At 40.7% G+C, this 13,394-nt stretch overlaps 1 long non-coding RNA gene across 1 annotated transcript; it reads right to left on the reverse strand.

Annotated features, from left to right (window-relative positions):
- Positions 1-2,917: 2,917 nt before the first annotated feature.
- On the reverse strand, positions 2,918-5,772 carry LOC127326285 (uncharacterized). The gene is made up of 2 exons (XR_007867761.2): positions 5,203-5,772; positions 2,918-5,079 (listed from the first exon to the last, which is right to left on the reverse strand). It is a non-coding gene; the product is annotated as an uncharacterized lncRNA (long non-coding RNA).
- Positions 5,773-13,394: the final 7,622 nt, after the last annotated feature.

Consider the following 13,394-nt stretch of genomic DNA (forward strand, 5'->3'; position numbering starts at 1 on the left):
GTTGCTCTCATCATCGTAGCTGCACCTTAAGCGGGGACTTAACCCCTCGAAATCTCTTCTTCTTCTTGTCCTTGGTATTGACTTCCTCAACGGATACCGGGACAGCTTTGAAAACTCACGACATAAGTCGGGATTGCCTTATCCTTCTGCTCGAGACTCTCAAACTCTCGACGCTTCGGTTCCACAATACTTTCGGGGACATTGGATTCCACGAACTTCCTTGCAAACTCCTCCCGGTGAATACCTTTCCTGGGATACACGGCTACAATGTTGTCCCACCATGATGCGGCAGGTCCACATAGCAGATGGGTAGCATATCGGACCTTCTCTTGGTCATTGCATCCAACAGTGTTGAGCTTGCGCTCAGTATCCATCAACCAATCTTCCGCGTCCATCGGCTCGGGCGCGTATGCGAAAGATATCGGCTTGGTGTTTTGGAAGTCTGCTAATGTGACTCCCTGGTTCTCGAGTCTCTCCACCCTATTCTGCGCATCAGATCTGAAGGAATTTGTTCTGCAGCTCCGGTGTTACACGCTGCCTCTCTTCCGCAAGTTGCATGTCTTGGATAAAATTTTCTTTGCGTCATGGGGGGTGGTGGTGGTGGAAACTGATCTCTGGCTGCACCCTCAGCCTCTTCCTTTTCCTTTGCTTCGCGCTCCATGCGCTGTGCTTCCGTCTCGTTTCCTAACGTTCCCGACATAATCCCCCTAGTTCTGCAACACAAGATGATTCTCATAATTACTCCATGCGCAAGTTTTACGAGCTCAACTTTGTGCACAGAACTAGTCACGCAATGGAAATCAAGAAGCAAATCCAAATCATACAAAACATATACTGTATATACATACATAAGTGGTCTTATTACAATACTCGAGTCGATGTGAGTATGCAAACTCACTTATTAAAGTATATGTACAAATTTATACAGATATTACAAACTATAATACACGTGGTACTTGTGTATTATAGCTACGCCTCCCTTGGTGGACTTCTAATCGGTCTTCACTCCCGATACATTCCAGGCTTCCATCCAGGTCGAACGTGTCGTCCTCTGATAGACCCTGGAACATAGGGTCTCCCCGTTGGCTTGTAGTCCGAATCCGATGATGACCCTAAGGAGAAATCGGTATTCACAAACTGATCGTTGAGTGCATCATAGTCCACCCATCGGGTGTACTCTCCACAACAGCCCCACCATAAGGGTTACCAAAACCCATACCCGACTCAACTTTGTCGGATATCCTCCATCCACTCCTTCATTACTAGGAGTAGCTCTGGTTACGGGTTGTTGCATCATCGTTCATCTCTCCATCATAGTACTCGGTAGTACTATGGGTTCCAGTATCACTACCCCAACGCCAACCCCTAGAATTCTCGATCGGAGTCTCGGAATGCTGGTTGTTTCCAGTTCCGCTCCGCCTTCGTATCCCCCATAGGAACTATTCGGGTAGTTCCCAGGTGTAGCAGTGTAGGTTCACGTGCAAGTGGATCAAAGGCGATGTAGTCACCATTTGAATAAGCGGTGTGTGCACTACATTCTCCATAGGTTCTTTTCCCCTACTCTCCTCCTTGGGTTCGGTAAATTCCTCTAGCATCGTATCAATAGCTCCTACCAGATGATGGTTCAGCTGAAAGAGTAGTGATATGAAGTTACGGCTATTATCCATATATTTTGCCGCTGCTATGGGTTTGCGTTTGGCGTATTTGTAGTGGTTGAGCATGGGATCTTCTTCCTCCTGATTATGGGGAATATGGGAGAACTCGGAATCCATAAGCTCTTTTGTCTTATGTTCCCGTATGTCGGTTATGGCTCTCATAACAGCTATATGATAAAATTTTGTGTTGGTTGTCCTAGCTTCTCCAGTGGCATGACTACGCTCATTCCCAAAGATTCGGGAAGTCGCAGTCCTACTCTGCACTTGGCCAACACCGGTCCATCATAGAACATGTACTTCTTTCTTTGGAATACGGGGATCACACCCAAATTCCAGCAACATGGCTCGTAGGATATCAGCAAGTCCTCCTTGGTATTCGTTCAGTGTGGAATCCATAACTTTCACGTTTCTTCCCGGTCGTGCACTTGCCATGTTGGCTGTAGAAATAGAAAGATTATAAGATTAGTAATAATGCATCATAATAGAGATAATAAAGAATTATCGCACTAAAAGATATGATTGTTGTATTCTCAATTGAATATACACCATATTTTTAGAAAATTCTTTACTAATCCTATTTGACTCCTAACGTTTAGTCCCATTTACTAGGTTCCAACCTAAGGTCAAAGCTTTTGCTCTGATACCAACTAAAACAGCCAAACCATCAAGTCAAGCACAAATATGAGTCTAATCCTAAATAACCAACGACCACTTGGCGGCTAATTGTTGTTAGAGGGATCAATTTTAATCTATAGCAACTTTGTTGATCATGTATCAACTCTGGATCAGGCCATGGTTATTTAAAGAAGATATTCAATGATATCCAGTAAGATCAATACGGAGTTCGAGAGAAGTCGTAGTCGGCATAAGTCAGATCCACACTCCGAAACGTGAGAGAGTTCAAACTTCGAGGACGAAGTTTAGTTTAAGGGGTAGAGACTGTAATATCCCAGGTATTGGGGTTACAAAAATAGAGGAAACAGATGTGTGCATTGCATTCATGCATAGAAAATCCGGGGAATTTTCGCGCGTTCGTTTAAAACACAAAGATGTCGAGGTTTCTCTTGTGTCGAGGGAATTGATATAGGTCATCGACACTAGTGCAATAAATTTCGACATGACCTTTGTCGATTTATTATGTTTTCGAGGGAAGGAGTGTGAATTCAAATTCAAATATAAATAACATGAATTCAAATAAAACTTTAATTGGAAATTGAATTCCAAACAAATATATATAACACAATTAAAAATTTACAAATAGATAAAGAAAGAAAATATATATTACATTATGAATTTTCATAATTAAATCATTTACAAGCTCCAAAAGAAATAGAAGATTACAAAAGTAATAAAGAGGAAATTCTAATCGAAATCTTCATCTTCTAAATCTCTCCCAATATTCTTATTCTTTCCCTGCAGTAAGAGAGACAAAACAAAGACAAACAGAAGGAATGTTTGTTAATGTTAAAAGTTGTGCCTCACCTTTGGTGAGGCAATGTTACTGTTGGAGACTAGCTATAGGGAATTAAGAGCTTTTCCTAAAACCCAATCTGAGGTTAGAGGGACTAAATCTGAATCAGATACGCCACAAGAGGCAATCGGAGAAGGTTGATCACTAGTCCATCCAAGGAATCCACGAGGCATTAACATAGACAGTCATTAATATCCCAGGAAACAAGGGACAAGAATGCAACAACTATTTAGGTCCATTTAGTTTTAGGCAACTAGGCAGATATCTTAATCTCCCTCTAATCCAGCTAGAATTCTTAAGAAGCCCACAAATGTAGTTGAAATGGATCATGCTTGACATGGAGAATTCAATATGATCCTAAGACAATTATATCTAAGCCACGTACTAATTAAGCAAATCCCAATTAAATCATATACTTGATCCGCCAAGCTCATATATAGCAGCCAATAAGAATTAACATGTGGCAGTACAAAAAAATGTCAAGCATGGATAAAGATCAATCAACCGTAGCTTGTGCTAGGAAGAGAAGAAAGGGAAGTTGTTCTCTAGCACTAGATAAAGGGCCACACAACAGCAGCACAGTCACCACACGCAGCTATGTGCTGTCAAACCCACAGGTACTGCTCAACAGTACATAAACAGCACCGCACCGTACCAACAGCTTTCCTAGGACAACTACACACCCGCTGCACCAACAGTTCATTTAGTAGTCAATCTATCCATCAGATATCAGCAAGAACACACCATCATCCACTAGAACAACACAAGAACAACAACCAAAAATCACAGCTAGATCTTAGTTAATAAATGAAGCAGCGAGGAGGTGCAGGCATGCCACAAGAAGAAGGTTGATCAGATTACCCAGAAGACCAAGCTACCCTACAGCAACAGGTTGATTAGAGTAGATCATGCAACAAATGTTCTTATTAGTTTGTACAGTCAGGGGAAGGGGAAAAGGAGAGATTCTCTCAGTCTGCATAGTGATGCTATGCAAGCTCATCACAGAGAAGCACAAGCCACATCTCTATATCTCTTCATATTATAAATTTGTGTCACAAGCTTTGCATCATTGGCAAGGCTACAAGATCAAGCATAAGATCTGTTCTTATCAGTTTATATTTAGAAAAAGAGAAACCATCTGTGAGGGCAGCAAGATCCATAAATAAAAGTCAGCCATCAAGTCATCAAGTCATGCCCATAAATCTGGAAACAACTTAAGCATATAAGAAATTTCAGATGATCAATGGATCATCTTGATTCTGCAGCAAGGTTACAATAGTGTGCACACCATCTCATAAGCATGCCACCAATGAAATCATGCCTATGTAAGCAGCAATATATATTCCTTGCATATTTAAACCCACTAAGAATTAAACAAAAGCACCACTGAATTTTTTTTAACAAACAACATTATCTATATTCAGTTTTATCAATAACAGCAATACAGCTAGCCATGCATGCCAGGGATGAATAGTCATCCAAATTGAGGCATTGTAAGTAGTAAATTTTATTTATTAAGTAGAGTAGAGTTTATCTATTTTTAACAAAACATAACCGAATGCTTGAATGGTGAATCCATCTAAACCGAAGCATTCGACAAACACACACATAGCAGCTTGGATATAATCACAGCAACCACAGTATATGATCAATTAGACACAAATAGGTAGCTCCAATACAACACTACTAAGAGTACCGGATTAATAAGAAGCAGGTGTACAACAACTCAATACATTGTTGTAGACAGAGAGGGGAGAAGGAGTAGCTCACAGTGTAGTATAAGTAGAAGAGGCCATTGACGCTGAGGTTGGGTTCACAACACCGTTTCGTCGGCGTCGAGGTCGATGATGTAGTAGCACCAGCAGAACACCACAAACCACACCAGAATCATCACCAACCGTCAGTACATCACACCACCACAACACCATCCTATTCCTAGTAGATCATTATAACCTGTAACACGTCAAGGAGAATATTTATTCATCAAAAATCCCATGGATTAACACCATAGCTCACTGGCCAGATGACTGAATCACCACCATGTATTAGAGGAAGTTGGGGAGAATCAGAGATTACCCTCGTAGCGTGGTCGAGGCAGCCTACCACCGCACCACGGTGCGGGAGGCTAAGGCTAGGCGGCAGCAGGAGGTGGTCGAGGTCGTCGAGGACGAACAGCTGGGCGAGTAGCCGGGGACGCAGGCGCAGGAGCCGTGCCGCGAGCACGAGCCCTACAGCTCAGGTTTTGCTGGCGTGCGCGCGCACGTGCTGGAGGGTGGCGCGGAAGCGAGGATCCGTTGGAGGAGTCCGTGGCAGAGCCACGCTAGCAGGCGGCCGGCGATGGCCGGAATAGTTGCTGGAGGCGAGCTAGGGATTCCATCGGGGATGAGCGCGTGGGTACCGGGGCACAACAATGGCAGGAGACCAAGGTAGGAGATGCAGACGAAGCAGTTGCGGCGTTGGACTTGACCGGCGGCGGCCGGAAGAGTATGTGGCGGCGGCGGCGGCGGCATCGCGGAGGTGCTCGGGGTGTCGCGTGCGTGGTGGGGATCGACAGCGTGTATTCGTGAAGGCCTGGTTTGCGTGCGTGAGTGTGCACTTTGGGCTGAGCCCAAACGAATTAGTGTGTCGTCCGTAGCTTCGTATACTCCTACGTGTGTATGTGCAATTCAACCACTAGTTCTAGCCAAACTAACTAGCTTATACGTGTAGCACTAATGCACTATTGACTCACTAGTTCAAGTCAAATCTTTCATTAAAAATGAAAAAAATCACAAATTGAATTCTAAAATGTTTGAAAGATTATTTCAACCTTAATTAAGTAATATTATTAGAGTTTTTCTTAAACATAAGTTAATAAAGAAAACTTATTATTTGATTTATTTTAAGTACTAACAGAACATATGAAACTTCCAAAAAAATATAGAATATGAATATTTTCTTTCACTTAAATTAGTAAATTTAATCCAAGATTAATTTAGTACATTTTTTTGTAAATTCCTAAAACCTTGAAAATGAAGTCCTTAAACCTAAGTATGATATAAAGTGTTATAACTTTATTTTCTAAAAAACAATATTATGAGTTTGCACCAACATATAAAACTAAATAATTTCAATCACACTTAAACCACATGAGTTGCACAGCCTTAATTCCAAACAAGTGGTTTGACATGCCATGCATGACTATATTTGAAAATTGCACCTAGAATCTCTATGGTTGGACCTTAATTAGGAGGTCGATATTAGAACATGTGTTACTTGTATTGTTTAGGTAAATATTCATCCTACACTACCAAATTTGATCTTATACTAGAAATTGGGCATACCTTGTTGGTTGTATCATCCAACATTGTACAATTATAAGCATGGTACCAACCCTAGTAACCATTAGTCGCCATTCCTAATTTACTCAACGAAGTTGATACCACTTACTAATAGTGACCTCTTATTGGATAAGTTTCATAAACCTTATATCTAAGCCATAGCCTTGGCTGATGAGTAGAATTTAAGTGTTTATCCTTGATTGAATAGTATTCATTTCCAAATCATATACCTAGATAAACACATTGACTTACAAGTCAACCTTATCACATCAACCACTTACCTTGAGAGTTGTTGATTACATATCCTTAACCACAATATATGAAACCTAGGACTTGCCATTACTAGAAAATTTTGAACCCATCTTGTTTAAAGACCCATCTAATAATTACCTAGTGGATCCAATAGCAAACCCTAGACAATCTCAACATAATTGTAATACTTCTTATTCCTTAAGAAGTATGTTCTTCAAAAGTTATTCTTCTGAATAAAATAAAGAGTAATCATTAACCTTGCCTAATAGGACATATGAACCCTAGCTACCTATCACCGGTAAGATATAACCAACCTTGACAGTAACCATGTATAATTAATTGCTTAGGATGCCTAGGCTTAACTCAACCTTACAAAACCTAGGTGTCGATGAATCCAACATTGTTGTGATCCATCTAATACTTACTCCAGAAACTTCTTGAAACCATAATAAACTCTAGAAACCCACAAACCCAATTTTCATACTTGTTCTTTATTAAAGAAAATGTTCTTCAAAAGTTATTCATTTGAAGAATATAACAAGTAATCATTAACCATGCCATATAGTACTAAAACTGACAACTGTTCTTTACATATTAACATTATGCCAATTATTATTCCTTGTGTGCTACACTGATTACTATGCTTTACTATATAACTTGTTTATAATCCCAAGTAATCAAACCTTAATAAAGAACCTTGTTTGTGAATCACTCTAAAAGTGTAACACACCCTAAACAAATCATTTCAACTCACTAATCCTAAATCATCGGGGTTAGGACACGCTTAGAGCGATTGCATTTCATACTTATGCATTATTGCATCCTTGCCAATCTTTTAAACATCGTCCTTACCGGACGATGATGCTATTTCAGAATTTGGAGTTATTGCGTACCGAAGACCTTGTCTGCATAATCTTGCAGTAAAGAAAGGCAAGTTCATCGCTTGCTCATGTCATTTGAGTATTTTTACCAAATTACTTGCAAAGTACTATGTTTATCACTATTGCATAAAAAGCAAAACCACTATTTTCATAAATATGAATATGACTATGTGGTGGGCAATGGAACCATGGATTGTGTTGATATGGTGGAGGTTCCATTGCAAGGGTTTATATCCATCTAGGATTAAACAACAAATGTCGTCCAGTGATTCTTGTGCCGTAATACCCGTGTTAACCATAAGATGCAGGTGGGACGGAATAGTCAATTGTATTTCCACCTCTTGTACATCAACGGATGCGCTTTACCGTAGACCCTTGATCCAAGAGAGGACAAGTGGTACCCTTGATCCAAGAGAGGACAAGTGGTAGGGTGGGGGTCCCGATGAAGTCCCCACGGTAATTGCGGTCTATGATGGGTTGCAGCTGCCGGCGAAGGAGTTCATGGTAGAGACCTGAACTGTTGTCGTGGTCGGGGTCCATCCTTAATTGGTGTAAGAGGACCGGCGAGGACCCAGGGTCGGGGTATGCAACAAAGGGTGGGTGTGCGAGGTAGCGGAGGAATATGATTGGCTATGACCTTATACCGGGCCTCACACCAAAGGAAGTGTGGACGAGAACATGACTCGGTTGGCACCAAGGTTAAGATCTCTTATGGGTAAAGCAACACACCTCTGCAGAGTGTAATGAATCGTGACCTGTCACTCCCTGTTCCGGGATATGGAAGGCTGAACGCAGCGGGAAAGGAGCTCCATGAAGTTCTAGTAAACCGGTGAAGGCTGACGGACATAGTTCTTCTGAATAAAAGCAACCTTTTGAAGAAATGGTTATGAAAACTTGCATTGGTATTAGACTTTCTGGTCTAATACCGTAGCTAGTGCATTAAACACCTCTTTCCTATAATGAACTTGTTGAGTACGCTCGTACTCATCCCACTCTTAAATCCCCTGCTTAGATATGGAGGCATCGAAGGAGGATCTACAGTGCAACTCGAAGGCCGAGGAGTCAACAACTACTTCAAGAGACAGGACCCTTTCCGAGGAGTCAGATATCACATCCAACAAGGAGAAAACCTAGTTTAGCCATAGAAGGGAACTCGTTTCCTAAACCTAGCTCCTATTTAGCTAGAATCTATTCATAGCCCCTATAGCTAGTCAAATACTCTACAAATAGAGTTTGTGATAGAATTAGACTACGAGCCGTTCTTCTGGAGTTTAATTGCAGATTTACCTCATTGTAAAGTAGGAGGCTGTGCTGATCTTATGTAACAGAGTCTGTATGTAATTCTATAGACATGCCTTGGACCCGCATATGTTTCTGTTGTACCACTCTGAGCGATATAAGACTCGTGGAACGGTGTTTCATTGGTGTTATATCAGACTTGCATACTACACCATGCAGTGGTATGTCGGGTCACCACAGTTGGTATCAGAGCAAATGCTTTGACCCTAGGAATTGAAAACCTTTTATAGGAGACCTATAGGATTGGTAGTGTCTATAGGAAGTTGTCTTAGTTAAACCAAATAGTCTTATGACTGGAGATGGATATTCACTTGAGAATAATCCTGACACACTTGAGTCAACATTTCTTACCTAGCTTACCAAGATAAAGTAAAGTTAGTCAGCTAATCCCAAATATGTAGTATACCATTAAGTCCTTAAAACAACATATGGGTAGATCACAGTTGGTATACAATACATGGTAGTCCAAAGAGAGGATACAACCATAAGGAAGATATCCTATTGGAAGATGTGTACCAACATATGTTATGGTCAAGTAAGAGTTATCCAGAACTGTAATAGGAGTTGTATCAAGTGATGAAGATAATTAAGATATCCTAATAGAAGATGTAGAACTAGATAAGTAATGAGTAAGTAAATTTATCTAAACTTGTGAAACCACTCATAGTAAGTAATAAATACAAGCTATATGAGATAGTAAAGACCATGATGAGTCAATCATGGGAGGTAAGGAGAAGTAATATAAATAAAATATGTCTACATACATGGTAGGGATAGTAATCATATAAGATTCACCTGAGAATCATTATGTGATGGAATAGAACATCATACACAATTAGGAGGAGAATAATAGAAGCCAGTTGTTCAACAATAGTGTAAAATTGTGTTCTAAAACCATGGGAAGTGTGCCAAGCACATCATGACCATATGTTTATGGTAGAACCGCTTAGAAGTATAGGAAATGAGACGATCGAGGGGTAGATTTTAGAAAGGGATGTGCATTTCCTAGTAAATTCTGGGGAAATTTCGCGCTTTTAAACAAAAACTGCATCGAAGGGGAACAAGTTTCTCTCTCGACACCTTACAGGGTTAGGGTTTCGAGAGTGCGACAAACTTGCAACTCACCTAACTAAATTAGGGTTTTGAGAAGAGAGGAGAGTATTGCATTACAACTTAAGTTGCATGATTGAATTCAAACACAAGAACTTTTGAATTTCAAATTTAAACATCATATGAATATCTCATAATCCAAAATTGAGGTAATTCATTAAACAAATATTAATAATCAAGAATATAAACATTACATTTATTTAGTAAAGCTCATTAAGGAAACTTTGAGCTTTATTAATAATCACACAAGATACATTGTCTTTACAATATCCAGAATTGAAATCTAAAATATTACAACACATCACAAGAATTGAATAAATAAAAAAATAGAAAATGAAAATTACAAAGATATTGTAAATGGCTAAACTAGATAAGAAAATCTTCATGATTTTCTTGGACATCACTTGATTGAACTTCTTGAACATTTCCTTAAACCTGCATAGTAAGACAACAAAGACAAGAAAATAGGGATTATGCCAAGTGGTAAAACCACTTGGCAGGTTAGCAAATATGCTCAAATTGAGAGGATAACTCAAACACTGCCGGGGTGTCAAGCCAAAGGACCAAGTCCCAACCTATGAAGCACACAGGCAGCTCACAGGGATAGCTGCATGTCTCACAACACACACAGACCAGGGGAGAGTCACCTAAGTGACATGGTTGTCTTTGTCGACCAATGAAGCGAAGTCTTGGATGGTATAAAAGCTTTTCCACCAGCAAACCCTAGGCGATCATCGGCGAATCTCCCGGGGTAAGAACTCAAGAACAGGAAGAACACATAGCTAGCCAAAACCCACCGAGAGACGGTTCCACCAAGAGCTGCTTCTTGCTAAGCAACAAATCATGGAATAGATCAAGCATCGGCTAGCCGGGAGGAGCGGGGCAAGCAACTCAACCAATGAGATCAACACTGAAGAAAAACCTCTACACCAACATCAAAATCTAGGAGCTGGAGTGAGGTATACAACTCAACATGAACAAACCAGATGGTTTTGTTCATAAATAAGCATGTGCATCAAACACACAGAAGCAAAAAGGGTGTGAGTACCCTGTTTGTGTCATCATCAGCTACTAAGCCATATGGTGCAAGCTAGAGTAGAGAGGCCCTTTGGTTAATCATCTAAAGGGAACAACAGCTATGACACTTATTGCATAGCTGAAGGAATCCAGCAAGAGATGAGAGCACAAGTTAGCCTAGATACACACTTAGCACCTACAACTATTCGAGCCATCGAGACTTAGACAAATCATTGTCTAATTTTGATTTCAACATCAAGAGCTACTGGTAATAATCCACTAAATGGATCACCCGAGAAAGCATTTGGTGAGCCACGGCAAGCCAACAAGAGGGGAGCTACCCTGGGGCGACACATGACTACTGCCAGGGTCACCTCAAACCCTAAAACAGCCAAACCATCAAGTCAAGCACAAATATCATCACCCAGAATGGGTTCAAAGTGGAGCTAGGGTCCCCAACTAATGTTGGCATCCCTCTAGCTCAATTAAACAAATTATAAGAGTCATCACTGCAAGCAGTTCATCTCATTTATCCAATAAACAAGGATAAGCTTTACAGATAAATGAAAGAGATAGATCACCAGTAACTGGAACACTTACTCATGATCCAATAGATCACTGGAAGCAACAACAATTGCTTGAGCCAACCACAGCACACACCAGCACAAGGCCTGGTGATGCACAGTCACCAGACTAAGCCAGACAGGCAGAGGCAGTAAATAAAGCAAGCATTGATCAAGCAGCAGTTGATCACTGGATCACCAGAGCTTGCTAAAGCATGCTAGAACCCAATTCTAAGCATTATATTGACCATATAAAATAAACAGACACATTGCCTAAGGAATTGCATCACAGATAAGCAATCAATAACCTTATAATTGTATCCAGAAGCACATCAAAGGTTTGATGAACCACTGGATCATAATAAACAAATAAACCACTTAGTGCTCATCCTTTAATCATACCAGTAAGCCAACAGCAATGCCCAGATGAGTATGCTCATGAATTTGAGCACAAGAATTAGCCACAGTAGCTCAGGCACTTGCAATTATGCAAGAACTATACACTATAATCAAGTCATAGCAATTGAAATTAACACACTTGAGGATCTGGCAAGATTATCAACAAGAACAGAGGCACAAGAATGGAATTAAGCAAGCAGTACTAGCACAGCAAGTGCTTAGGCTAGAAATTCTTACACAGAGAGCCCACCGCTTGTACTTCGAGCGACAAGTGTCTACGGACTATGCCGTGGGGACTTAAGGCTTCCCCAGCCTACCGCTTGCCCTGACAGATACAAGTGTCTACGGTAAAGCGCATCCGTTGATGAACGAGAGGTGGAAACACTTTTGACTACTCCGTCCCACTCCGGATCTTATGGTTAACACGGATATTACGGCACAAGAATCACTGGCGACATTTGTTGTTTAATCCTAGATGGATATACGCCCATGCAATGGAACCTCCACCATATCAACACAATCCATGGTTCCATTGCCCACCACATAGTCATATTCATAGTTATGAAAGTAGTGGTTTTGATTTTTGTGCAATAGTGATAACCATAATACTTTGCAAGTAATTTGATAAAAATACTCAAATGACATGAGCAAGTGATGAACTTGCTGAACAACGCAAAGTTCTGCAGTTGGAAGGTATGGACTGACCCTTGTCCTCTTGTTCTGAAAAATAGCATCATTGTCCGATAAGGGCAATGGTTAAAGAAGCAATTATGCATGATTCCATTTTTAGGGTTTGTTCCCCCCTTCCGATGTCGTTATTATTTCATGTGAGAGGTTAATACTAAGAATAATTTGGAGATATTATATTTAGAGTAAATACAACCTTGAAATGTTGTCAAGGTGTTTTTCTAGTCCAAAATACTTTATGTACTTATTTTCATTATTGAAAATAAAAGGTGTGATTTAAATGATTATTTAAATCATCAAATTTGAACTTATTCTTGTTTAACTTCAAAAATTCTATTTCATATTTTATTATGATAGAGATTTTTATACTGAGTGGTTTTCATATTTTTAATTATTTTTTGGAGCTTTTAAACATTTAGTATGAATTTTCAAAGTTTCAGTATTTATAGAATTTGTGAAATACCAAATTTGCCCACAGGCCCACATCGGTGGAGCCCGGTGGGTTGGGTTCGACCAGCTCGGGTCCAACCGACCCGAGCGGTCGCTCACTCCCTTTCCCACCACGCCGCCTCGACGAACCCTAATCCCCTTCTCTCGCGACACTGTGTCGCCCTCGCCGTCGCCGGCTGATTCCGGCGAACTCAGGCCGTCATGGCCCTCGCCATGGGCGCAATCGAACCGCCTCGTGACGCCGGTCTTTCTCATCCGCGTCGATCTGGAACTGGCGTTGCTCCGGCTCG

This window comes from Lolium perenne, chromosome 7 (assembly GCF_019359855.2).
Source record: "Lolium perenne isolate Kyuss_39 chromosome 7, Kyuss_2.0, whole genome shotgun sequence".
NCBI lineage: Eukaryota > Viridiplantae > Streptophyta > Magnoliopsida > Poales > Poaceae > Lolium > Lolium perenne.